This window comes from Micropterus dolomieu, linkage group LG14 (genome assembly GCF_021292245.1).
Source record: "Micropterus dolomieu isolate WLL.071019.BEF.003 ecotype Adirondacks linkage group LG14, ASM2129224v1, whole genome shotgun sequence".
NCBI classification, from domain to species: domain Eukaryota; kingdom Metazoa; phylum Chordata; class Actinopteri; order Centrarchiformes; family Centrarchidae; genus Micropterus; species Micropterus dolomieu.
In genome coordinates this window covers 2407993-2434727 of record NC_060163.1, presented here as the reverse complement: position 1 = coordinate 2434727, position 26735 = coordinate 2407993, and the positions used below count along the sequence as shown (strand labels likewise).

At 40.6% G+C, this 26735-nt stretch overlaps 1 pseudogene; it reads right to left on the bottom strand.

The window, feature by feature from the left end:
• Positions 1-4404: 4404 nt before the first annotated feature.
• LOC123983442 lies at positions 4405-22449 on the bottom strand (annotated as a pseudogene).
• Positions 22450-26735: the final 4286 nt, after the last annotated feature.

Below are 26735 nucleotides of genomic sequence, written 5' to 3'. Positions count from 1 at the left end.
AGAGAGAAACCCCCGCTCCTTTGTCCTGCAACACATGGAAATGCTCATCCACATGAGACATACTGGCTGCGGAAAAAAAAACAGGTAGTGTTGAAGTTTATAGCTGCAGCGTAATTTGGGTCAGGAGAAATGTACAGTTGCTTGTCATCAGCGTAAATTTGGAGTCATTATGCTCTCTAATGACATCACGCAAGGAACCGCTCTAAGCTGGTTTAAGTCTTATTTATCAGAACCAGGTGAACCCTGAACCCAAACTGGAACCAGGTTCCAGGCAGTAGGCTTCAGACTTTCCTCTTTGATAAAGCTTATAGTTAGGGCTGGCTCAGGTGACTCCTGAACCATCCCTTAGTTATGCTGCTATAGGCCTAGACTGATGATGCACTGAGCTCCTCTCTCCTCTTCTTTCTCTCCCTCTGTATGCAACCTCATCCCATTATTGCATGTTACTAACTCGCCTTCTCCCCTTTCCCGTAGTCTTGTGCTTTCTCGTCCCTCTCCTCTCTCCTCTCTCCTCCTTTCACTTCCTGCAGGTGTTTCTAGCTCTGGAGCTGTGGAGTCTGGATCTGTGGTTGCGAGTCACCTGCTGCCCCCGTGTTCCTGCTCGACACCCTCTGCTACAATTATTATTACTAGTCCTATTGTTATTATTGTAATTATAATCATTAACATTACGATTATTATTTAAGATTATTATCATTAACACTACTGTAAATATCTGTGCCATTTTTCATTCAGTCTATAGCACCATTACCTTTACTGTCTGTACCTCTGTGTGTATATTGTGTGGGGTGCCTCCCTCCCTCTCTCTCTCTCTCTCACCCCCAACCGGTTGAGGCAGATGGCCGCCCACCCTGAGCCATGGTTCTGCTTGAAATTTCTGCCTCTTAAAAGGAAGTTTTTCCTTGCCTCTGTCGCCTAGTGCTTGCTCTTGGTGGGAATTGTTGGGTTTCTGTAAATATCATCACAGAGTATGGTCTAGTCCTGCTCTTTTATGAAAAGCGCTCAGAGATAACTGTTGTTGTGATTTGGCGCTATATAAATAAAATTGAATTGAATTGAATTGAACCCAGGATATAGTGAGAATATAATGGACCAAGGCAGCTCCTTGTTAACCCAAAAAAAGATGTCATGATCTTAGCCTACCTCTAGGTTGGCTTTCTTTAGAAAGGGTTCTACAGCAGCTGTTTTAAAAGCATCTGGGAAGATGCCTGTTTGAAGAGATGTATTTATAATCTCCAGGACACAACCTGAAACACCTTGGAACACCCAATTAAAAAATGATGTAGGTACAAGATCAATACATGAGGTAGAGGAGTTATACTCAGCAACAGTCTTGCAAAGCTAAGGTAATGTATTAATACTGGTTCTAACTAAAGTTATTTTGTCGTTGAAGAACAATGCAAGTTCTTCAGAGAAGACAGGTGGAGGCAGTGTGGAGCAGCTGGTCAATAGCTAGAAATAGAATAGTGATCCTTTCCCGCCGACGTGTTCCTTTGTTACAGGAATTCATGGCTTCTGTGTATTACAGTGAACTGTGAGTTTATCTTCTTCCAGCTGCTTGACAGATTATCTTAATCTCATTAACACTGTTCTTGTTTAACAGGGTAGTCCTCTCAGTCACCCTCTTCTTAAACTTCAGTGGAGCAGCAGTATTGAAAGCAGGTGACGAGGTATTGTTGACATTTCCAACCACAACACTTAAAGAGCTGTTTGACTCAAATGATCTCATAATATTAGAGAACCCTGCTTCAGCCTCAACATCTAGGAATCTCTTTTGAACCAGAAATCCCAGGTGAGGGGAAACGGATACAGGCTGTCTGTATGTGTGTGCTGTCCCAAGAGCAGGGCGTTGGTTGGCACAGAGTAGTCTGCAACCAGTGGTGCTTGAATGAATCCCATCAGGTTTAAAGCGGTCTTTACAGTTCCAAAAGATATTGAAATTGTCAACAAACAATTCGACTGTTTAATCTTGAATCTTTTTGGTTTTCTATTGCATTGCTATTTAATTGGTTTGCTCTTCAACTCACATATATATGTAGATACACATACACACACGCACATATACATACGGTATATATATATATACAAAATAAAACAATTTGCAAACATTTGCACTGTAAATAATTAATTTAGTATTTTAAATTCTGTATTTCAACCAGTTCAAAATAACATAAAGTTTCCAAAGCTTTGAAATATTAATAAAAACAGTGAATATTTATCAATATTCCTGTGACCAAAAGCACTCCCATGCTTTCCCACAGGGATGGGGGGGCATCAATCGATCCGGCTTGAGCAGACCTTTCATTTGGATGTCCGTGTAGCTCCTATGAGTTGACTACCAAACCGCAAAAAAGACTGAGTGTTTCAAAGTGGCACTACTTCCCTTTGCAGAAAAGGCGAGAGAAGGCACGCACACAGCACCCAGGTATTGCACATATTGCGTATTGAAAACGGCGAAAACTGAAAAAGTAAGTGTCCGGTTGTGATTGTATCAAGGCTAATTTTTTGTTACATGTATCCAACTAATTAGTCTGTAATTTGGGTGATTTGAGTGATGTGAGCTGCACAGCTGATTTCACGGGAAGATTAGCTTTGGTTTGAGAGGTTCGACATGAAGATACGTTGTGATTAGAGATAACCAGAAGCTTATAACTCCAGCCATGTACAGTGATTACAGAGCGATTTATGTTGTGATATAAGCTTTTTTAGATGCTTGGTGTTTGATGGGTATTTGTTGTTCAGATATAAATTTTCCATTTGCATTTTGCCCCAAAAATTGCATGCTGCCCCTGGTACCGGGGGTGTTGGTGTTCAACAGTTGTTTTATCATCTGAGCAGGAAACCTCAACAGAGCAACACAGCTTAAGGATTTTATTTGTGGTTTCTAATGCAAAAGATTTTCTCTCACTCTGATTCAAAACTGTGGATGTAAATATAAAAACTTCTACTAACTACTGTAAAACACCAAGAGTGCCTGGAATCTATCAATCATTTAACCACTTAACAGTCATTGTTGGATACACAGAGGGAGAGCACAGTTTGTTCTTATTTAGTCTAACCACTGACCCTGGACATAACTTTCCCATGTTTATGCTATGTTAATTTTTAGTCACAGTCTATTCGTAGTAAACCATCATGATGTGCACTATACAATACCGTATCCCTTTTTTAACTTTGAAGGTCTAGTATGCAGTACATTCATATAGAAGATAACAAAATGTAGCCAGAAAAGGTCATCGTGCATACTTCATCACAGCATTTCTGAATGTCTTGTTTAGGGACAACCCAACACAGACAGAACTAATAAGAACTAATAATTTTTAAATTGGCAAGTCCGCACACATTTACACAAGTACATTAATACTTGTATTTTAACAAATAGAACAGGGCACTGTCAACTTTAGCTGTGCCCATGTAAGCCCCCTACAGTGTAGTATACTATAAGTTGAGGTGATATGTCAAAAATGTGTCTCCTTTCATTGGCAAATCACAATGTGGTTTGGCGTGTATTGTCCATAGTCCAAAGCACTGCTGAATATAGAACAGCCCACCCAATATGCATTGCATCAATATGTTCACTGATCATGTATTTTGACATTATTAAACAATTCTATAGTATTTCCACAGATGTACAGACAAAGAAGTAGTATAAGAGTCAGTGTCACACAGTGTTATACTTTACAGTTGACAATACATTGCTGTTAGCAGCTTCATACAAACATTACAATACTGAAAGACAATCATTCAGTACTGATTGCCTGACTCAACCAAATTTATCAACAGTAATCTTTCCTCATGGTGGTTTCTAAATTGAAAAGCACCTCTCTATTCTATTACTGATTTTGTTTATTTTATTTTAGTAAGTGTCCCAACCACAGCCCCTGAACAGAATATTAACCACACAGGAGAGTCACAACAGGTTACTGCAAGACAGATTTTGAAATCTCTAAACTATGTTGGAGATATTGAATAAGAGTGTATTTAGAGTATTTTTGTTGACAATTAGTGGCAAGTTTATTAGGTTGAGAGAGCTAAAACTAATGCCCATTGGGAAAATATTAGGAACACAGATCAAATCGATAGAATAACACAATACAATTCAACAGATTCATAAACTACAGCCTCTAAAATGACCATAAACATGAATGGACACCTCTCTAAAACAAACACATTAGCTAGGTATACCAAATAAACTGGCAACTGAGTGTATGTCATAACTGACCTCCAGGTTATTGTTTATAGCAAAGCAATATATAAAGACAGTAAACTGGCGATCAAACCTTTAATAAGCATTTGTGTATTACTGGGAACTCTTTGAGGTGTGTATGCTGCATTCAAATTCTGAATATATATCAGGAAATGCACCTTTAAACACAGATCCATCCAATAATTTGCCACCAAAATTTAGATTGGGTCTTTTTTCTTGAAAGCCACAGCCTTCCTCTGATGAAAATGAGGCTGGTTCTTCCTCTGATTCCACTGGCACATCAAAATATCCCTGAAAGTTGTCCGGAAGGTCTTGTTACACAGGGCATAGCACATGGGGTTGACTGTGCTGTTAACGTAACACAGCCAGTAGCCCAGTGCCCAAAGAGTTTCTGGAATACAGTCCTGACAGAAAGTGTTGACTAATACCATGATGTTGTATGGTAACCATGTTGTAATGAAGGCAAACAGGATGGCGCTGAGTGTCCGCGCTGCTTTCTTCTCATTTGCCTTTTTTTCATTCTTGCGCTTGTTGATCTCTGTCTTGGCCTTAGAGGCGAAGCGTTTGGCCATCGCGGCATCTTTCATGTTGATGGCTGCAGGTGATTGGTCAGTGGGTGATGAGGTAACAGGGTTTGATTGTGACCCTTTTTGAATTCTGTTGGATGATGATAGTTGCTTATCCTTGTTTTTCTTTACCTTTGAAGATTTCTTACCATCTAGATAGATAGATAGATAGATAGATAGATAGATAGATAAGACATCATGTATATTTGAATAATTTTTATACAGTATCATGCAAACAACCACAGGGTTATGTCCAACCTGTTGGAGGCCTTGAAGGGTCCACATCATCAGCTTCCTCCTCTGATCCTGACTGGTCCCCAGATGCACCACCTTCATTGTTGTTAAAGCTGTCAATGCTGCTCTGCTCAGTCTCACCAACCGTTGTCGTTGTGGTGTTGACGGATCTCTTAGATTCATGGCGACCTCGCAGCAGTGATGAAAACTGGAAGCACAACGCGCCACACCTCCATCTTCTTCCCATTCCTACTGGTATGCTGGCATTGTCCTCATTGTTCTTCTCTGAAGCCAGCTGATTTAGTTCATTGCTGCTGCAGCTTTGAGAGCTAATTTGACGCAGCATGGTTGACGAATCCTGGCTGTTAGTCGCACCTTTTCCAACAGCTCCTCCTCCACCACCCCCATGGTTTTGAGCCTTGCTTGGGCTGTTGCCTGACCCAGATCCCTTGAGACCTTGTATATCTTTAGCACGCTTCTCTGTCTCTTGATAGATCTTCCAAAATAGGAATGCCATAATAGTTACTGGCAAGTAAAACGCAGCAATAGCAGTGCAGAATGTAATGATGGGCTCGGACAGGAACTGGATGTAGCACTCAGTAGGTTGGACTGTCCGCTCACCCACAATGTACTGCCAGAACAGGATAGCTGGGGCCCAGAGAATGAAAGAGATGGACCAGGCTAATCCAATCATTGTCATGGCCCGCTTAGTTGTACGCTTGGCCCGGTAAGTCAAAGGTCTGGTCACAGAGAAATACCTAAGAACATAATATAGGTTGTTCATGAGGGTATACCAACAATATATGTTAGTGGCTGACAGCTTCATTGTAGTTAAAAAATATAATAAATCAAGTTCTCCTACCTGTCAAAGCTGATGACAAGCAGGTTCATGACAGAGGCATTACTGGCCACGTAGTCTATTGCAAGCCACAAGTCACAGACCACAGGTCCCAGAGCCCACTGGTCCATGATGATGTACGTAGTATACAGATTCATTGACAGTGTGCCAATGGTCAGGTCAGCAAATGCTAGGCTAAGCAGGTAGTAGTTGTTCACTGTCTTCAGTGCCTTATTGATCTTGAATGACACCAACACTAGGATGTTGCCAACAACAGTGACAAGAGAAAGTGTTCCAGTGAGGAAGACAATTATGATGACCTGAAAATGAAGAGGTAAGAAGACAAGGACCCAAAGAGGGTGGTTAAGCAGAGTGAACAGACTTAACTTTCAAAAAATCAACACTGAGCTGAGGAACATTTGGAAGCTAGAAGGCTGTGAATTATCCTTAAAGGTGTGTTCACACTGAAAGCAAATCCAGCGTTTTGGGCGGCTTGATTACATATGAAGTCAATGCAAAGAGGCGAATTCCGGGAAAATTCGAAGAGGCGTTTGTCGCAACATTCACTGGTTCGAGCGAGTTCAAATCTTTCAAATGGGGCAAGAAATTCGCTTGTCGCAATATTGTAAAATCCTATCAGCGGTGAGATTGTCCAAACGTCACAGGCTGCTTCGGAGCTCTGTTTGGAGAGGACCTCTTGAGTGGTGTAATGACGATCCGCTGGCCGACAGAGAGCTACTAAAGAACAGGGAAGTGTACGGCGAACAGCGCTGCAGCTTTTGGACACATAAATACCCGTAGTCAGTCTAGATTCTGCTTTGACAACTATGCCGTTTACCCGCGGGAGGAGCTCAGAGTTAACTGCTTATACTTCGTTTTGTATAAAAACTGGACAAAACTGGATATTGCTTGGAGAAAATAAAGTGTAGAAGTTGAACTACCTGGTGAATTCAGAAAAGATGTGTCTGTAACTTTATTCCAGCTATCATTGTGCTTTACTGTGAACAGGTTAGCATAGCCCAGCTAATCCGAACTCCATTCAGAAAACAAAGCATGAATTCATACGTCTAACAAATCGACATCATGTTGTAGTTATTTCGGCATCAGTTTGATCCCTTTATTGAAATTAAATCACAGCAAAAGGTTTACTTTGGGTTCATGTAGATGTAGTTTTTGCGGGTTGTGTTCATTCGCTTAAAGCGTTGTGTGTGAACACTCAAAATGTCCAGCTGTCAAACTCGCGCAAGTGGAGCGAAGCGAATATTAACTTCGTTTTCAATGTGAACACACCTTAACAGGACCATGCTTCTTGAAACTAAAAACACTATTGAGCAGCAAATGCCACTGAACTGGGATACTATCTCAGAACCTTAGTGCAGGTTCACACCTAATGGTCCTGTTCCTGAATTAAACCATGGCGATGATGACCAGTCCGGTTTGTGTTTACAAAGGCAAAAACTCAAATGGTCCAGAAATTGTAAAGAACAGCCTTGTGGTAGAAATGGTGTTGGATTATTGGTAAAGGGTGGTGATGGTGCAATGGATAAGATACCTGCCTTTGGTGTGAGAGACCTGGGTTCAATCCCCCACTGTGACCCATACACCATTGTGTCCCTGAGCAAGACACTTAACCCCTCGTTGCTCCAGAGGTGTGCGACCTCTGACATATAGCAATTGTAAGTTGCTTTGGATAGAAGTGTCAGATAAATGTAAAAAAACAAGCTCCAAATACTTATATACTACAGTACTGTTGACGCAATTATTTAAAGAGCACAGCAGAACGTTTGTCTGATGGTTAGAATTCCTTGTTACTGAAGCCATGGAACTACCCTGCCTGCTCTGTTCTGGAGTACTTTCAAGCTGCAGTGGACACGTCTCATGTCTGCACATTTAGGTGGTAAAGCTGTAGTAGTTAGCCATATAAGGTATGAATTAAAGAGGTCATATTATGCTCAGTTTCAGGTTCAAAAACTTATTTAGGGGTTGTACCAGAACAGGTTTACATGGTTTCATTTTCAAAAAACATATAACATATTTTTTGTCATACTGCACCTTGCTGCAGCTCCTCTTTTCACCCTGTGTTAGCTATGGAGTGATACATCTTACCTCTACTAGATCTTTGTTGGGAGTTGCACATGCGCAGTTCCTAGTTAAGGACTACCAGCCAATCAGATGCAGAGTTGGGCGGGTCGTGAAAAGCCGGTAACACGTAAACACGACTTCAGTTCAACTGTATATGTTCCCCTTACCAGCTTAGCAACATGGACTGGAGCAAGAGTTTCAGAGTGGTGAGTTATTAATCTGTAACACATTTAACTTTCATCCATAAAGTTTTAACTAAGGCTGGACTACAAACGAGCCGTTTTCAGAGCAGAGTTTTCTGTGGGAGATGGGAACTCCCTTTGGGCTGGATTTTGGGCTTTTTCACTTTGCAAACCTATTACATGCACAAAAAAGATATATAACTCAATAAAGGAGAGGGAAAAAGACAAAAAGCCTAATATGACCTCTTTAACTAACATTTATACATTTCTGAAACAACACTTATTCAGTATTACAGTGTCACTAAATCAGCACTATAACTGATGCTAATGAAAAACGAACGAAAAAAAGTAGATCTGTTTTGGTAAAAACAGCTGATTGTTACCTGCCAGATAGTATGTCCTCCTAATGGGTCAAAGTCCTCTGCCTCTGGCGGCATTAATGTCCTGTTAACTGGTAAATCAGTGAAGTTTCCTCCTTGACTGACATTATGCTGCTTCCAACCACCAACACTATCAGATAATATAGCCAACCCCTGGTAAGAGCCCCCTGAAGATGTGGAGAAACAAGTCATGTAAAACAAAATTATGTCTCACATACTTTGTAGAAGCCTACATGAAAATGAATCAGATATTTGGAAAGTCAACAATAACTGTCCCAGAGAATCACACAAGTCTACAAACACTTTATTAGTGTATTATCCCAGAAACCTTTGGCTTAAATTATTATTATTTACCTCTTGTATGTCATGTTTTCCTTTCGATTTATCTATTCTTACTACAACTGTTTTTCTTGTCATCCTGTGTTCCTGGCTGTTTTAATATACTTGTATTTAACATTTGTCTGATATTGAGGAGCTTGTGTAAGCTTATTTGGCTCCATTGCTCAAGACAATTTAAATTGTGCACTTTACAATATCAGCATTGCTTAGTTAATTAGTTCATTGTTAGATACGAAGTGCAGTAGACAGTACCTAATATGGCAGGGTCAACTATGACGGTGGTATCATGCTGGTCTCTCATGCCAGGAGAACTGTTGCTAAGAAAGTTGATAGAATCAGAGCTGGAGTTCAAGTTCATGATGACTAATGGACATCTATAAGAAAAAAGGAGAAAATAGATGAAGGATTAAGGTGTAACAGTTCAACTGAATTCTTTAACACTTCGTCACAAGCTTGAATGGTAAAAGACAGCAGAAACAAGCATGTTGAACAGTGCAAAAGAAAAGAGTACTTGAAAAGAGCAAAATGCATCAAGTCCAAATCCCTGATTCCATGACACTTTCAAACATTAACTTGACAAACCCTTAGGTAAGGAAAAAAGAGTGCTAATTTAAAAAAAAAAAGATAAACCAAAAAAACGCAGTCCACTGACAGTGGCAGATTGAGGTCATGGGCCCCTAGACTACACTTTCTGTGAGGGGCCCCTACTTTATTATTAAAGCTACGTTCACACTGCAGGCCTTAATGCTCAATTCCGTACATTAATGTTTGAATGTAGGCCACATCAGACTCCCAGTTTGAATTGTCCACGGCCTGAAAGTGAAGAATAACACAATGTCACACGCATCAACTGTGGTACAGAAGTAAAGAAGGAGCCACTGATGTTAGCCCCAGTTAGATTTTCACAGGAGACATTTTTCATTGTCCTCTCACAAGTCATTATGACAAGTGTTCACAACTTTCTGTTCTTTTCATTACGGTTACTGGTGCTGAACAGCGCAACTGCCCCACAACACTCTCTCTCTCTCTCTCCACTGTGTCCGCACAGACAAGTAGCATGCACGTAATTTAGAAGAGAACCCGCGATCCAGTGGATTTCAGGTGGAAGAAAGGGAATTTGTGAGCAGATGATAGCGAGGTACAGAAGAAGGACAGCCACATGTTTAATAATGGCATTTGTTGAGCTTTTTCGTTCACCACGGCTCCGTCTACAGCAGAACTGTGTGGTTGAGGTTGGCATTTTTGTTTTTCATTGGGTACTTTTACTACATTTTCCAGATTATACTTAGAGAGGTTTACTTAAGTAACAGTTCCAATGCAGAACAGACTGAAACAAATAATCTTAGTGCTTTATCCAACACTGCCCGTCTGTCTATCAAGATAAACAAACACTTAATTATATTATATAGTTGCTATGTTAGGTTAGGTTACTACACCAACTGCCTTACTCTGCTGTGTTATCGGTTAAGCCTCCTCATTAAGGAAGATGGCCTTGTGTGGATAACCTGTGTGTGTGGTGTAGACTTGTAGGTTTGTTGTGGGAAGCAAGTCTCTCCCGGAGTGTGAGAGAACAACCAGCATGCTGCCGCAGTCACAGAAAAGTGGTTGCTATCAGGGGTAATGGAGTTACTTCAGTCAGCTATAACGTGACTATTTAAGGAGAATAGTTAACAAAAGTGTTGTGTTTGCTGTCACACTAGAGATATTAGTGTTATGTGCAACTTACCACAATGAACTACGCGCGGAAACACTGAGCTAGCTAGATAACCATAGTGACAGTGACAGCGAGGGTCAATCAGACTTACGATACAATTTTTGGTGGTCACACGTTACATGTCCACCATGCAAAACAAAACATGGTCAGTCAACTTGTGTATTGTGGTGATGAGAGTTTGTAGTGAATTAGGTCTATTCCAGCAACCCTCCAATGGCGGCAGACCTCAGTTATTTTATTGGCAAGTGGCTAGTGCTAATTTTGGACCCTGTAGGACAGCTAATGTTAGCAGTGACTGACTAGCCAGTAGCCACACTGCTTACTGCAACTGTGTTTTACAGAACCCTGAAAGAGGAGAAGATTTAAAATATACTTAGACAGATTTAAAAATCAATGGAAGTTGTGAATCAATTCAGAATCTTTACCACCCCTAGTTAATACATAATTTTCATGTTAAGTGATGACAATTTGTTTGTTTGTGAGTGTCACAGCTTCATTTACATTAAGCCAATAATATATTAGCATTATAGGAGAGTATTGCTGCCTAATATACAATGTATGGCTACAAGTAGCAATTCACTTCATTATAATCCGTCAATAATCTAGACAGACAAAATGTGTTTATTCTGCATTATCTGGCCTGAGAAGTGTATTGTCCTGTAGTGTATACAATATACTGGAGCTAGGATAACCTCTTATTGCCCATTGGACAGCAGGACTACAGATAGATGCCTTTAGTAAAGTTATACTGTGCAAATGTATTGTTAGTGGGCACATACGGACTGACCATAGAGTACTATGCATGAATCAGTACACCATCCTTTCAGAATTGTAAGAATGACATAACCAACAGCAACACAAAGTATTCATACAGAACACGTTTTGCTCCCATAACCAAAAATAATGCTCCAAAAGCGGCATGTATAACCAGTGAGCTGATAGAGTTGCAACATGTAACATTGCATGATGTGAAGCATATCCCAGTGATAAAAGAACAGTAGCAGTAAGTTGGCAAAGGTTCTCATCTTTGTTGCTGCACTAGTGCTTCCCATTGGTTGGTTCCAGTGCCTGAATGGTGGGGTGTGGTAATGGAGGACATCAAACCAATCTTCAGCATTTCTTCATCCCTTTTCAAATTATCATTGTTAACTCAAATGAAGTCTCTCCTTGAAATGTGTTTTTTGTGTATTTGTATGTGCCTGAGCTTTTAGGACATTTCATATTTAGAGCATGAATTTTACTGTATCAGGATCGAACTTCAATCTTTACCTCAGAAGTTTTCCATCTGTTGTTTTTCTGTTCTCTTCTACAGGTGCATCTCAAATAAAAAATTTATATTGTCTTTTCAGCACACCTGTCTGGTGTCGGAGAAAACATATTTTCTGTAGGATGTACGTAACATTTCATATTTTTAAAATAATTTTATTAGGATTTGAAACCCGATGGCAAAGTTCGATGTATGCAAATTTTTTGAGATCAACCTGTAATTTCTTGCACTGTCACCAATTGCCAAATCATTATCAGCACCCAGGAGATGGTCCTTGTTGTGCTGTATCCTTGATATGTCCAGCTATCCACACTGGAATCGCTTCAGTTACCTGAACATGCTTAACATTTTGATTCCCCACATCATTCTGACTCCATACTATGAACCAAGACAGCATAGTGTGCACCTTAATAGATCTAGAAAAAGTGTTTCAGGTTTCAATACTCCGCTTCCATTGTATTGCTGATTCTGGCATAGATTAGCATAGCCTGTAAAGAATAGATGACATTACTAATACAGGCTGTACTAATTAAAGCCAGAACCATCATATCTCCCCAAAAATGTCTTCAGTCCGTGGCTTTAGTTCTGATGTGTGATGTTGGAGAAGAGAAAGGTTTGAAAGGTTTGATAGCTTTGAGACTTTAAGCTGAAGGGCTGGATTCCTACACAAAATAAATAAAACACATTAAACGTTATTGAAGCCCAAAGTGTTCAATATTAAATTTAAAAAATGCATTATGAAATAAATAATCATATTATAATAATATAATCAACATTATTAAAACATAACTCATTACAACAATGTTATTTCATAATTCATTTTCATAATAATTGTTTATTTGATTCAGTATTTATTTCATAGACATATGTATTTTTTCTTCAAAATTTAGTTTTTATTTCATAATGTCATTTCCCATCAACACATTTTATTTCAATGCCAATTGTGGTGTTGTTACCCCCTGCCTCTCTTTAGTTAGTCAACAACGCTTACCAAAATTACCCAGGTAGTTCCTATGAACTAGAGCAACAACAATGCCAAATGTACTCTGATCAACCAACTACACAGGCACAGAAACTGAACCTTCTTAACAAGGCTGTTTTTGCCACTTACCAAGCTTGCTTATTATCTAGGCCAGGTTGTGAACGTTAATTCTCAGCTTCCAAGTGAAGAGTCAGTGTTAGCAGTGTCAGCTAGCACCTGTTGGCTTGACCACAGATAAAGATATCTTATTTCTTTCTTTTTGTCTGTTTCCCTGAGGAACATCTTAGAATCAAAACACAGTAGCGGTTACTCTGAATTAATCAGCCAATTTTAGCTGATGCCTTTAAAAGTGGCATATGCTGAGTATTAAAGTTCACAACCTAGCCAGCTAGCTAGATTACATGTGCAACCTTGTTACAGCAGCAGCTAGATAGTTTATTCAAAATGAATTTGACATTGTGGTTGCTTCAGCTAACAGGAGCTCACTGGCTAAATACAGGGGACAATTTTGATATTTTTATTATATTTAAATTTATTATATACATGGAACTATTTATGATAGTGGCGGGGATTCCCCTGAGGGTAAGTGCAGAGGGTAAATCAACAATTGTTGAATAACTAATATAACACAGCCATACTATGTTCCTGCAGTGGAGGAGACTGTGGTTTCAGGACCCTATCTCTAGAGCCCTAGTTTTTTGTAACAGTGCCACCTAGTGAATTTGAACTGCAAAAGAAATGTGGTACTGAAACTGCAGCCTGCATGAACATGCTACTCATGAAAAGGGACACTATGAAATAATAACATACTTTTAAAAATGAGCATAAAACTCAATTCAACTGTTAACATTAAATAATAATGAGTTGAGCTTTAATAATGGACACTTTGGGGTTCCATAAAACAATACATAGAAAATAAACAAATATACATATAATATGATTATTACATAACAATAGGAAGAAAATGCACATTTAACAAATTAAATAAATCCTATGCATTTTATAATGGGTTATCTAGCCTTTCTATTTTACAATTCCATGTAACACTTCAGAAAAAACTGAGAAAAATAGAAAAGCATCTAAGCAAGGCAACACTGTCTGGAGAAACATAAAGTAGTTTGTACTAAAAGACTCTAACTTTGGGAGATTTAGGAATGGAATCACTACAGGGCCAGTGTGGAAGGAGGAAAAATTACAGTCACCACTAACTATTTCAGTTTAATATGGGCACATTAATCTTTTAAGATACTAAGATGTCCCAGATTTCTTCATCAGCATCTCTCTCTCCTAATAATGTAAGCTTAATGAATTGTGAATATATATATTTATTCACATTTGTTGGAACAAGCAGATACTGCATAATATACGTAATATACAATACTATTTAATTTAGAGAAACTAATAGGGATATTTAAGATTTATTAAGATAAAATCAAGAGTTTAAGAGGTTAATGAATTTTATGTACTTTCCTCATAAGTTATAGCTGTTAAAATCCTGGGTTCTGAATGTCTGTGTTTGTCTGTATGTGTGCTCCTGCAGCTCTGATTATATCCGAGAATTAAACAAAGCAAAAGGTAAATTTTTTTGTTACTCTAATGAAATGCACTTACCAGTCCTGTGTGTCCTGTGCCAGTATCCAATAAGATATCCTGCTGGAAGCTCAGTGCTACTCATGCAGCATGCTTCTCTCTGCTGTGGCTCAGACTGCTTAGTTGGTGTATGACTGGAACCTCCAGCTCCGCCTTTGACAGCTGCTTTGCTACTGTCCGCAGTGGAATCTTTCAGACTTGGGCTGTTACATGACAAAGGCAAGGGGATGTGACAGCCTTGACAACGCAGAATATTTGTTGAAAAAAATACAGCTGTACAAATAGGCTTATATGTAGTGCAGAATATGAGGTTGTTGTACTTGTCAAACTAGCTGCTGAGGCACAGTCTGCTTTAGATTATGTGCTTCTGAAATGCTGCCAGTGAATATTTGAACTGAGATGGAGCTGATAACACAGATGCAGAAATGATTCAATGTAGTTGCAATGTCCAGTTGAATGGGCTATGAAGAAATCTATTTGCATAAATTTAGACTGGCAGTCAGTGCCTCCATACCAGATATAGTACTAAAATCAATTCAAAAATGACACAATTTGATATTATCAACCATGAAGGACATGGAGGACTTTACACAACATCTGAAATCTTCTTACTGTCTTACTTCTTACTGTCTTACTTTTTCCAAAATGTTTCTAATTGCATGGCCTTAGATCTTCAAATTGTAAAAACGTCTCTTCTCACAGATTTCTTACTACAGGCCCTGAAAACATCACTCATCAAGCAACTATTAAAAAAAGAACAATCTAGACACATCATTAATGAGCAATATGCCCATATAAAACCTCCCATTTTGAAGTAAATTCACTGAAAAATCTGAAAAAACCTAAATCTTGGCACTAACTGTTTTGATGTCTTCTAGTCAGGAGTTTGACCACACCACAGCATCGAGACTGCTCTTCAATGAAATCCACTTAAACACAGACAGTGGCAAAATTTTAGTTTTGGTAATATTGGATCTCAGTGCTGCATTTGACACGGTTGAGCACAACATATTACTAGACCGACTGGAAAACTGGGTGGGACTTTCTGGCACAGTATTAAATTGGTTAGGACAGGGACTACTGCGGGTCTTTTGGTAATTACAAAAAGTTTCACATCTACATGTTTCCACTGGCTCAGATTATGAAAAAATAAAAATAATTATGCAGATGACACACACATTTACATAACAATATCACCAGGGTACTATTATCCCATACAAGTGCTGACTAATAAACGATATAAAGGAAGGAAGAACAATCAAAAGTCAGTGCTCGGCTTCAGTCAGTAATGTTAAAAACCACTAACCAAGTCAGAATTCCTAGACAGTGTATGCTATGTACCAATGTGAGCATTTATACTAGTGCATTGGTGTCTCCGTCGCTTTGCAATTGCATCACCAAAAAAGCTAGTTTGCAGTGGGGTTTCTATGTTCCACCATGCTGAGTTTCTTCTTCTTTGTTTGTGTAGGCTACTACAAGCAATAGCGACTGAAAGTGTGTGGATCATGTTGGAGTTGGAGGTGAACAGCAGTTACTTTTAGTGAAATTACTAAAACACAGAAATGAGAGAAGGCACCGGGGGAGATGGTATGTATGACCCTTGAACGGGCTGAGGCAGAAGAAGGAAGACGAGCCGGATATGTGATTCTACCAAGCAGTCTAATCAAAGTTCTTGTGGTCTGCTTTGCTGCGACATGTAGTCACACTTTTGGGGACGTTCTTATCAGGCTACGGTGTAGGCTATGGCGAGATCCTTGGAAGACAACCAGACCCTCTGACTAGCCTGGTAGGATAACTAGTATGAGTAGCAGTAGTAGTACGATTTGGTGAATCATTAAATTCCTAGTGTTTTTAAATGGCATAGTTTCGGTGGCAATGCCATGACTAGCAAATACAGTTCTCATCACATCCAGTGCCCAGGACTCCTTCTGTGCTGTAGTAGGTCTGGTTCTGGTTGGCAATGGCAGCTGGTACTGGCTGAGAGGTAGTAGGTGAAAACACAGGAATTACTCAATATTAATTATTTTATGATTCAACTAAATTCACTAGAGAACTGTGGAAAAAATGGCCTGAGGTACCAAAGTATTTGTACTTTCCACCACTGCTGACCGGACATGCTTAAATTAGCCTGCACTGATGGAACATCTACCTCGACATCCTGGTTGGGGAACAGGGGAGGTTGAAAACCCACAGAAACCATAAATGGAGTCATAACTGTGGCTAAGCTGGTCAATGAGTTGTGGGCATACTCTTTCCATGGCAGTTGTTTGCGCCAGGTTAAGGGGTGTTTAGCCAAGACACAGAGCAGCGCTGTCTCCAAATCCTAATTAACCAGTTCTGTCTGCCTGTTGGTCTGTGGATGGTATGCTTCAAAACGGCTTCCATACTTGAAACAAGAACTGTGGGACCCAGTCAGACACAATGTCCAGAGGTATGCCATGAATGCAGAAAGCATAATCTCTCCAGGAGCTCTGCGTGGATGAATTAGATGCAGATGGCAACTTGGTTGGAGGGACAAAAGGCACAGCTTCCCGGTTTACAATGATCAGAATAACAGTGTTACCTTCAGACGGGGGAAGTAATATGAGACCAAGGTCGACTGGGAATGTGCAGCGTACACAAAAGACCAACAAGGGGTTGTTAAGAGGACTTGCTGCCGGCACGGAAATAGCAGGTGGCTAACAATGCACACTTTTCCTGTAACATGGACATCCACCAGAAACGTGTAGTGGATTCCTAGGTAGCAGGCGACCTTCGATGAATGACCCCACTAGAGGACTTGGGATCTGGCTGAATCAGGCACGAACAATTGGTCATTAGGCTCTTTAACTGGGTCAGGATTTAGTTGTTGGGAGTCATGAACCACCATCTCGACCTTCCAACAAGCGGCAGCCAAAAGACAGGAAGGAGGTAGGATAGGCTCGGGCTCAGTGTCTCTCAGCTAGTGACAGTCTGCGGGAGAAGAAAGCACGGAGGCAAGGTAAGGATGCAGTTTTTTTGTCCCCGGGAGCCCGTTGGGACATGATGGTGTATCAGCCCCCACCAAAACTATAAACTGCAGGGGTCCCATACAAACTGGATGACCGGGCAAGTAAGTCGTGTGAGAGAGGCTACCTGCCTGACGTTATCCTAGATGAATGGGCAGTAGAAATTGGCTAAGCCAAGGAATCGTTGTAGTTGTTTCTGTATAGCAGATGTAGGCCATTCCTCCGCTACTTTGATCTTCGCAGGATCTGACTAAAAGTCATTATCTAAATCATCCAACAGTCTCTATAGCACCAACCTTACATGTTGTGTAAGAGTGTGTTCCTGTATGTTCTGAGAGAAGAGGAGTATGTCATCCAGGTACATGAAAAATAATCGGTTTAGCATGTCACGTAGTACATCATTGACCAGTGCCTGAAACACTGCAGGTGCGTTAGTTTATCCAAACAGCATTACTAAATACTCTAAATGACATAGGCATTCTGAAGAGAAAACTTTGGCTTGATGCAGTGGCTTGAATGTGGGGTCAATGAGAGGGAGAGGATACTTATTTTTAACACTGATATCATTGAGACCTGGATGTTAATGCAGCGGTGGATAGCCTGTTCTTTTTCACAAAAGCCTGCCCTTAACAGGGAGGAGGACTGGCAGATGAGACCAGCAGCCAGGGAGTTGTGAATGTATCTTTCCATGGCCTCCTTTTCCAGGCAAGAAATGTTACAGGGTAAATGGGCTCCAGGTACTAAGTCTATAGCACAGTCAAATGGTCTATGAGGGGGCAAAGACAGAGCTCTCTGTTAAAAACCTCCTCAGATCGTGGTACACAGAAACTAGGTGTGGCAGCAAAGTGCCATTTGGTGATGTTGTTGTTTTTAAGTAGGTGGGCACTGCAATTGGTAGTCGGCAAGCATTGGCCAATGAGGGAGTAGAAGATTCTATAAAGGCAGGTATCTACCTGGTCTCTCTTTCTCTCTGACGTCAATGCCCATCTCAGTTCCGTGACGCAGACTCCCGCATTGTCACAGGTAGGAACTGTGTCCTATTGTGTCGATGCTTAGTTGTTTTGTGGTTTTTGTCCGTCTTACACGGGTCGCTTGTGATGTTACAGGCTTCCTGATGTGTTTTCTCCCGCAGATGTGGCCAATTACCAACCGCCATGGGTAGGTGACTTTATGGTATGTTTGAGTGTGTGCTAGACGGCAACGTGACAGGTGTCTGTAATTACAGGTGATCAGCCCTAGCAGCAGAGTAGTGGCCTGAGACGCTCCTTCCGTTATTGGAGATGCTTAGTATGTAGTCTGTTATGACACTAGGTAACACGTATTTCAACGCGTTCTCATCTCAGTGCGTCATTACCGACCCTTTCAGACAACGTGACAGTGTAATTATTTTACACTAAAGGTACCCTTCAGCATCCGTATGAAACGCCACCGTTTGCTATGTCACAGCAACACAAAGGACTAAATGACATTAGAAAAGATAAAATTGTTGTTGAATCAAGTCCGTGAGTATTATAAACCTGGGTAAACTTGATAAACCTTCAACTTCTGTTACTCAAACTGGGTCGTATTGAGTGCTTGAAGTGGGCCGGAACGCCCCAGTACGCAGTAACATTTTACTCTTTGGCGTACCGGTACTTCTCCCAAGCTGCCGGTACTCTCCTCTGCCCTCTCCATATCAGGTTTTCTGGGCGCTACGTGACGCTCACCTGTTCCAGTTCTCTCTGCCTACTAAACTCTGTCGGCGGAGAGAGATGAGGGAGAAGATAAGCTTGGGTGTCTTTCAAGCAGCCGTGTGCTGAATGTAGCTCGTCAATGTCACTTGTCATGAACCGACCAATCACAGCCTTGTTGACAGATAGGTGTCATTTACACTGGGGACGCCGGGGACAGGTCAGAATCTGAATGTCTGACCATCTTCATTTAACACTTGTGATATCAGTGGTTTTCTAAAGGTAGAGAGGTAATGGGATGGTTTAGATTTGGAATGGGGCCCAACCAACTCCAAGTCCAGCCCTGTGTGCTTTTGTCTTTTTCCGTTTCTTCCTCTGTCATTCTCACACACACACACACACACACACACACGGTTCCTTCATTACATTTTGAGATTGACTGGCAAAAGATGCTTGATGAATTCTTCAGGAGCTATCCTGACCAAACAAGGACATATAATTGGTCACTCTTACAAAGTGTGTTGAAATAAGGCAATGGCCAGACTCTCATGACCCCAAAACACACACACACAGAACAGTGCGTGTCCATTAAGCTTCTATGAAATCTCCAGATATACAATAGTGCTGAGTAAAAAAACAATACTCACTGGATAAGGTGAGTATAAAGGCAAAAAACATACAATATCTCACAAAAGTGAGTACACCTCTCACATATTTGTTAATATTTGATTATATCTTTTCATGGACAACACTAAAGAAATGACACTTTGCTACAATATAAAGTAGTGAGTGTTCAGCTTGTATAACTTGTATAAAGCTTGTATAACACATCACACAGCCATTAATGTCTAAACCGCTGGCAAAAAAAGTGAGGACACCCCTAAGTGAAAGTGTCCAAAATTGGGCACATAGTGTCAATATTTTGTGTGTCCACCATTATTTTCCAGCACCGCCTTAACCCCCTTGGTCATGGAGCTCACCAGAGCTTCACAAGTTGCCGCTGGAGTCCTCTTCCACTCCTCCATGACGACATCACAGAGCCGGTAGATGTTAGAGATCTTGCGCTCCTCCACCTTCCTTTTGAGGATGCCCCACAGATGCTCAATAGGGTTTAGGTCTGGAGACATGCTTGGCCAGTCCATCACCTTTACCATCACCTTCTTTAGCAAGGCAGTGGTCGTTATCATGTTGGAATACTGAACAATAGGTGCATTTGACTTCACATGGTGCTTCCCAGCATTGACTTAACAGCAACTGACAGTTCGTGGAGCAGAGGTGGGCAGAGCCAAAAACTGTACTCAAGTAAAAGTACTGCTACTTTGCAAAAACAAGTTCTCAAGTAGAAGCAGAAGTGGTCATCAAAATAACTACTTGAGTAAGAGTACAAAAGTATTTACTAATAAAACTACTTGAGTAGCTAGTAACTTAGTGAGTAACTTAAATGAAAAATAAAAAACAATGAATCTTTTCCCCCCAAGTCTTTCATTTGATGTGGATGTGACTAGAATTATTTTAAATGGTTTTCCTCAGGTAAAGTTGAAGAAGTTAACATACACTTGTATTTATTTGTGATGAAATTACAAACCATCATCTCCTCATTAGATAACCTGCTATATATACACCAGGACAATATTCCCAGTGTGTAAGTAAGTAAAGATTGTTTAAAAATTGAAATTATTTTCTTGTTGTCTCCGATGTTGAATTATGATTTGGCAAACAAATCACATTAGGAGATGTGATGTTTTGTAATTTATTGCCTGTTAAATACAAGCGTGTTCACTTCTTCACCTGAGGAAGATCATCTGTGGTTGAAACATATCAGTCACATCCACATGAAATAAGAGTAGTTTGGCTTTTTTGTGTGTGCATTTTTAAGCATATATATATACTGTATGTAGGTATTTATTATTAAACATATTAGCACAACAGACACTGCTCTCTGTCAGCTCAGTGTAAGCACGGTGTAGCCTATGACTTCACAACCGAAACCCGCTGCACCAACACGGTCTCATCCCAGGGCATCAGATACTGACGCTTTGAAAAAGCCTGACAAAGCATCAGTAACAGACGCCCTGGGATGAGACGGGGCTGGCTGCACTGTGCACTAATTTTAATCTGTAGCCTAAATTTTCGTTGCTAGTTACATTTGAAAGCCACCATCAACAGTATCTTTGATCCCACTGGTCTGGTCTCTCCTGTCACCCTACAAGGTAGAGCTCTACTGCGGGAGCTCACCAGTGATGCATCTGATTCTGATGCTCCACTCCCAGAAGAGAACGGAAGTGAATGGGTAACCTGGCAGATTCACTTCAGGAGTTGAGGCAGCTGCATGTTGCACGCTCCTACACACCAGATTCTCTTTCTAAGGCAAGTCGCAAGGAACTGTGTCTCTTTTTGGATGTCTACAGCAAGGCAATTGTTGCAGTGGCTTACCTTCGGGTCACTGATAAAGAAGGAATCAGCAATGTCAGCTTTGTCCTAGGGAAAACCAGCCTCTATCTGAACCTACCATACCTAAAGTGGCAGAGCTCATACTCGATGAGATTGACCTAAAGATGGACGCAGTGAATTTTACTGCAATAGCAAGATAGTCTTTGGATACATGCATAATAAGGGAAAGCGCTTTTATGTGTATATACACAATTAGAGTCCAGTGGATACGTCAGTCAACCAAGCCTGAGCAATGGTTCTATGTAGCAACAGAGCACAATCCAGCTGATCATGTCTTTACATCTATCTCTTCATCCCATCTTGCCAAAACAACATGGTTCAGAAGACCAACCTTACTCCTTACAGCAAACGAAGGCCTGCTGGATGGACCTGAACTCATCAACCCTGAACTTGATGTGGTCTTGCTGCCTGATGTGTCAAGCTTTCATACAGAAGTTCAAGTGTAAAGTCTCACAACAGTCCGGTTCAAGCGCTTCTGTACATGGGACTCAGTATTGAGAGCTGTTGCCTTCATCATCCATGTTGATCCCACAAGTCTGGAAACACGCAAACGGATGCAGTGGCTGGCATTGGTGTAAACAACTCCGCAGTCCTGATGAGCTTAATCAAGCAAAGGATACCATCATTGAGGCGATACAGAAAGAAGCCTTTCCGCTGGAATTTTCTGCCCTTGCTAATAGCAAAACCCTGACTCCAGTCCACTCTCCAAACTCAATCAAACCTATGCTTGAAGATGGACGGTTCTACTTAAAGGTCACCACCTCCCTTATCTGCTAGTGAAATATTACCACAAGCAAATGAAGCATCAAGGTGGCCATCGGCAAGATATGGTACAAGCGATGGCAGACTTGCGGAACATCTCAGCATGTCTCCCCCTTAACCTACGTGGGATTGGACGTCTTTGGGTCTTGGGAAGTTACTGCAAGGCACACAAGGGGTGGGCATGCTGAGGGCAAGCATTGGGCGATATGGTTTTCTTGTATAAGCACTAGAGCAATGAATATTGAGATAATCGAGTGCATGGATACCTCCAGTTGTATCAACACTCTGATGCAGTTCTTTGCCATCCGTGGATCTGCCAAACAACTGCTCTCAGATTGCGGGACAAACTTTGTGGGTGCCAGCAAGGAATTTGGACTGGCCAAGCAGCAACAAGAATCCAGTATTCAGATTCCTGTGTGAGCAGGGCTGAACCATGGAGTTCAACCCCGCTCACTCGTTACACATGGGAGGCTCTTGGGAGCAAATGACTACTTTGGCTCACTGTCTGGTTGTATAATAACCCCCCTTTGTCTTCCATTAGTCGGCCTCTCATCTAACTGTTTACTTTAATGTCACTTTAGTGTGAACAGCAGTTAAAAGATTGTAATTGCTACCTCTTTTAAACTAAGAGACCCAGCGTTTCTTTTGTTTATTTCATTCTTATTAAACCTGTCCAATTAGGCGAACTTAGGGCGATTTGTTACAATATGCTTTGGGTCTCTTTGAAGAAGGCTGGATTTTATGGTTCTGTTCCTTTTCTAGAGTCGACTCTCTTTGCTCCCACCGGCTCTTCATTCAGTTCAATCAGGAGAGTCTAAGCATCTGAGTGAATGAGTATATTTGACGTGTGCACAATGAATATGATAAATGTGAATAGTCTTTGGCGATTACACCCACTTGTGAAGCCACTAAGTTGTATGGCAACCACACCTATTGGAGTCTAGACACTGGTGGTGGTGGTGGTGGTGGTGATTGGATGAACAGAATGCTGATGATCTGGATGAGTAGCGGACTTCTGGTGAGCTCGGCCTGAGCCGGAAAATGATGAACTGAAGGTGAGGTGGAAGAGAGATTTCACGCTGAAATGACAGCTGACAGCCACAGAAAGGAGAACAGAATGACAAGTCATACTCGGGGTCACTGACAGATCCAGAAGTCGAGGCAAAATCCATCTCCCTAGCAGTTCTTCTTGATACTGTTTCTCTCTCTATCAGTAAAGTAGACAGCAACAGATGTTACACTGGAGCCAAGGTTAAAAGATATGAAATGTTTGGGGGTAAATCTTCATTCTTAAATTTTTATAGACTGACTGTCTGATTAGAATGCAATACATGTGACCTCCAGATCCCAACATCACTTAAGTAATGCAGTTGAGTCTAGCTTTCAGTCGAATGACTATACATATTTAGGCCAGTAAAGAATGATGATGAATGATGGTATAGCAAAGGGATAAATATTGTGAGCAAGAGGGAGATTGTGGTGTTGCTAGGCATCGTGTTCTCCCTGTGTGCTGATGCTATGATCTCCCCGGCTGGGCTTCAATAAGCAATGATCTGAAAGTTTTCCTGAGATCTTCAGAAAATAAGACTTGACCTTCTCCCCAGAATTTGGGACTGCTTGATTGGCTAATAGAGATCATGGCATGGAAAATTCTTGTCAGGGTCAGCTCAGAAGCTGACATGGAAACTTGGGCTTTGAGCCCAGATGCAAAACATAAATAGACAAAGGTCTATTTAGTGATATGTATTAAACAACAGGTAAAAAACTTACAGGTGAGTAATTAGGCAGTCCAAAATCAAACAATGTCCAAAGTAACAGATAATCTAAATGTCCAACCGAAAGCAAAATCCACATAACCCAAGAGGCACGAGACACAGGAGTGAAACATGAAAGATGAACCGGCACCAATCAATAGATGGACCATCATATATATATATATATATACACACACATACAGGAGGGGTGGAGATAATAAGGCACGTGTTCATGAAAAGTAAAATGAGACAGGTGCAACAAAATAGCACGAGACACACAAGGAAGAATCCTACAAAGCATAACAGGAAAATGAACGTATCAACAAAGGGACCCATAACACAGAGACGAGACAACATAGAGACAAGAGGAAAGCTTAACCTACACAAGAAAACCCAAACGCCAAGAAACCCAAAAACCATAACAAGACTTCAGTGATTAGACCTCAAGGACAGGTATTTAAACCTTTACCTTCATACTAGGCTAAAACTATGCCAAGTATAAAAAATATGGTGGATGGGTGGGTCAGAAATCAGACTTTAATCCAGGAGACCGGTGATTATTTCCTGTGTGAAAGAAAAAGTCAACATAGATTCTTTTTAGTTATGTTGCATCAGTTACAAGACATACATAATGTAATGTTTACCCCAAACTATGATCTTTTCCTAAACTTCACCAATAGCCTAAAACTAAACTTGTTACTAAGAAGAAAAAGGTCACCTGACTATGACAATGAAGGTCACCTGACAAAGGTCACCTGAGTTCATCCTTACTTTCACATCCAAAACTGAAATGTGACATTTCTAATGGCAGTAACGCTTGAAATGCATTGACATGGCACACGAATGTCTGCGTGGTATTTATACACAATCCCATGAGATCCCAATATGTTTTATGGTTACAGAAAATAGCGTGTTTACACGTCCATTTTGGGTGCTACCACTTCATTAGTTTCTGAGAAACCCTACATACAATAATTCTTCTAATAACCCCACTCAACCTACCTTGTATGAAATGACTGAATTGGGATTAAGAAATAATACTGAATAATTAATAAAAATCAAGAAATATTATTGCTTATTGAGAAATGTTTTTGCTTGTACACAATATCAAAAGTGACATTAATTTAATAAATCACAGTTTCCATGTTTAAAACACTATACTTCATATATAAATTCATATAAACTGAGAACACAAGTATGGTCAGTTGTTCACCTTCTGGATAGGAATGAGAACCTGCAGATCATGTAGAGTACAGTGGCTGAGTACATGAGGTGGTTTTTGCCCCTTGAAGTGATTTCAGGGGTATTAACACTCAATTCGCGGCACAAAGATACTAAAATTATTGCTAGGATCAATTTGTAGTAGTAGTAGTGGTGTGTCCATTGTGTGGACATATACATACATTATACAAACACAATGTGTGTCAACATGGATGCATACAGATGCAGTGTACTGCAAAACAGATCTACCTACGAGTACAAATAAACCTGATAGGAGCACAATGTTCAGAAATAAAAAAAGAATCAACAAAATTATGATTTGGAAAAGTCAGAGGGATCCCAGGTGGAAATAATACCTTTGAAGTGTAGGATAAAGCTCGACTTGACTGAACTACTTTACCTAAATCTATATTTGAAAACTTGACAGAAGATGGGAAAACTATGAATTCAAGTTTGGGACTATCTTAAAATTGCATGAAAAATAATCTTTATTTTTTTTAAGATTTTTTCTTTTTATCATAGACACTTTAGAATATCCTGAAGTATTGTCATCCAGGTCACAGTTATCCAAGGAAGGTTAAAAACAAGGGCAACCGGGCTTGTTGGAAGACGTTCGCCTCTCATCCAAGGGGCTTCTTCAGTTGTGGCCAGCATCTACATGGAAGAAGCAGAAAGCAGAGCCCAAATCTCCTTCAGAGGAACAGCATTGAGTCATTAGTACAGAAAGTGGACAACACATAATTTAAACCCTGGAAGTGCAAACCTTCACAGAACACATCAGCTGTGTTGACAGTAACATCAAGTTCACATAAGAGAATGTCAGCAACAAAAGTTTGAACTTCTTGGAGAATGGGGTATTCAGGAAACCCACAAACAGAGACCAGCAGCAAGCAGTTACAGTACAGTAGTGTTACCAAGAAGTAAAGCTATCTGTCCATCAGAAAACTCTGTAAACCACAGTGAATTAAGGCAGAGCAGCCGGAGGACATCAGAGTGAAAACTTTACCTTTCCTTTCTAACCATAAAAGCATTTTTTATGAGACAGACTGAACAACCTCCAGCTCTAGCTCGATCGAATGACTGCTTGGTGTTGTGTTGGACGGTGGGTCTGAGAGTGGTGTATTCAGCACATGTTCAGTGGGCGGGGCCACCTACTGTGCTGAAGGCCTGGAGGAGGTCCAATGCCACACAGATCCCTCTATGACGTAATGAATGGAGCAAAATCCAAGCAGCGTGCTTGCACACAGATTTACTGAAAGATGGAGCAGGAGAAAAAGACTGGATGGTTTTCCCTCTTAGTTAGACACATTGGAAACACATATTTATGTTGAAAAGAGTGCATTTTGTATAATATAGGACCTTTAATCAATTATAATACTATAATCTACAGTTTATCTAGACTCTCTCTCACACAATCTTGAGTTACAACTACTTGTATTTCCTTACTGTTAACCCCCTCTGTTCTATTTATATATATTCACTTTTACCTGGACGGCGGCACTGTTGCCT